The sequence below is a fragment of the Oxyura jamaicensis genome, unplaced genomic scaffold, assembly GCF_011077185.1.
Source record: "Oxyura jamaicensis isolate SHBP4307 breed ruddy duck unplaced genomic scaffold, BPBGC_Ojam_1.0 oxyUn_random_OJ71068, whole genome shotgun sequence".
Lineage (NCBI taxonomy): Eukaryota > Metazoa > Chordata > Aves > Anseriformes > Anatidae > Oxyura > Oxyura jamaicensis.
In genome coordinates, this window is record NW_023310344.1 from 10,822 (window position 1) to 13,103 (window position 2,282).

The 2,282-nt window shown below is 40.0% G+C and overlaps 1 long non-coding RNA gene across 1 annotated transcript in view; it reads left to right on the forward strand.

The window, feature by feature from the left end:
- The window catches only part of LOC118159569, a 1,823-nt gene extending 1,674 nt beyond the window's left edge, over positions 1 to 149 (forward strand). The window contains exon 2 of the long non-coding RNA XR_004747167.1: positions 1 to 149. This exon is cut by the window's left edge and continues 978 nt beyond it. This is a non-coding gene — a long non-coding RNA (uncharacterized LOC118159569).
- The last annotated feature ends 2,133 nt before the right edge of the window (positions 150 to 2,282 follow it).

Sequence of the window (2,282 nt, forward strand, 5' to 3'; positions counted from 1 at the left end):
ATGTTGCATGTCATACTAGAAATTGTGTACATGTGCAATTGATCCCATAATACACCACTTTGTAATGAAGCTGAACTCAAGTATCCCAGAACACTGGACATTTCAATACTGGAGGCAAATAAATGTGATTATTTCTCCATGGAATATCAGCTGGATACAGTACCTTTGATCAACTAATCTTCTGGACAAAGGCCAGAGTAATTCATAGAATCATAGAATCCATAAAGTTGGAAAAAACCTCCAAGATCATCTAGTCCAACAGTCACCCTATGTCGCATTAAGGGGTGTAGCTGATTAACCGTTACGGTCCTCCTCAAAGGGGAAGGGGGAGAAAATACGATAAAAAGGGCTCAAGGGTTGAGATGAGGACAGGGAGCTCACTCAACAATTATCGTGACAGGCAAAACAGACTCAGCATAGGGAGATAATAAGATTTATTACCTATTACTAACAAGCTAGAGAAGTGAGAAACAAAGGAAAGAAACCAAAAATGCCTTCCCCCCATCCCATAATTGGATGTAACAAGTTGGTAAGAGGTGACGGGAGCTAAGTAACTAAAATCATATCCTAGAATTTTGGTAATGTTACAAACACAAACATTAGGGTAATCACTTGTATTATTACAGTAGTATTATCTATGCTCATGCAAACACAGCCTTTCCCAATATATACAAGTACAGTTTCAAGGGTTTCATTAGGATGTACCTCGAAGTGACAAATGTTTTGTTCAGTGTCAAGACAAATGTCTTGGGCTTCGAGCGTGTTACTTTCACAGATGAAGCCTTTTTGTTCACACACAATACATGCATTTACATGAATTGTCTGTCACTTTCCTCCCTTTTGATGGGCCCATACTTTACGCTCCTTAGGATATAGTTCCATTATTATTGAGTCCTAATGCAATGATTGGATATACATTGTATACTGTGACATTGCTTATGGTAAGTATAAAGGCAATAATTTTATCACTTTCTGCATAGTAGGTAAAGTTGACTAATTGCCACCATGCTTGAAACTCCTTTTCAAATTCTGAAGCATTATTCCAAATCAATTTTTGAATTTCAGTGGGTAAAGTTCCTCCTTCTCCCTCTCTAATAATAGCTGCTGCTACAGATTGTATCCACAACTGTGCTTGGATGCAGCTCAAGGAAAGGGAAGTATCACCTTGAGTTTTTCCAAGGACATTTACAATTAATTGATGATCATTTTCTTCAATTTGTTCCCAGTGGGGTAAAATGTCTGATAGAAGCCGTTGACTTGCTCCTGAGGTCAATAAGGATGATTTTATTGGTCATTCCAATTTCCTTAGGTTGTCTGTGGTAGCAGTTATTCTACTCATTAGGACCTCAGCATCAATGCTATTTAGTATACCTAATCCTGTTCCCAATAACCCAGTGGCATCTCGTGGCATGCACCGAGATTGTTTCAGAGAACATCCATGTAACCATGCTAACCAGCTTGTGTAGGCAGTTCTCTAAAAAGTGGTACATTTTGGGTTGATTTCTGAGAGATTAATGCGCAGAGCTAGCTCTACCCTTTTTAGAGGCCAGCTAGGTTTAAAGAGAACTCGTTGTTGTCCCACATTTTTAATTAGGTAAGGATCTGTGTTGAAGATGGAAGGAGTTAGACTAATGGGAGGCCAAGTTGGTATATTTTGTGAAAGAGTCAGTATAAACCGTCTTAATTTCAGTTGGCCTATTGTAAGTAGACCCATTCGTTATTTGGCAACTGATTTGTATTGAGCAAAAATAAGCTATATGCCAAATTGATGTCCCAAAAACAAAAAAGCAATTGTGAGGATTCCTAGGGATGGCAGGTTATTGTTGAATTTGGATCACCAGCTTTGGACTAATAGCAAAGCCTCTGTATGAAGCAACAAAGGGGACAGAAAATGTGTCCGAAGGGACTGCCGAGTGCCAAAAGGGATTTGATAATATAAAAAGGGACCTAATGTCAGCCTCAGCCCTAGGGCTGCCAAACATGAAAAAAACTTTCCAATTGTTTGTTCATGAACGAAGGGGGTGGCAGTTGGGGTGATGACCCAGATGTTTGGAAGATGGAAAAGACCAGCGGCATATTTTTCCAAACAACTAGACGAAAGGAGTAAGGGATCGCCTTCTTCTTTGAGGGCAGTAGCAGCGACTGCGCTCCTAGTCCAAGAGGCTAGGAAACTGACACTGGGACAACCCTTGATGGTATTTGTGCTACATGCAGTGCTAGCTGTAATGGAAGCCAAATGAAACGTCTGGCTATCCCCAAGCCAAACAGATAAATATCAAGCT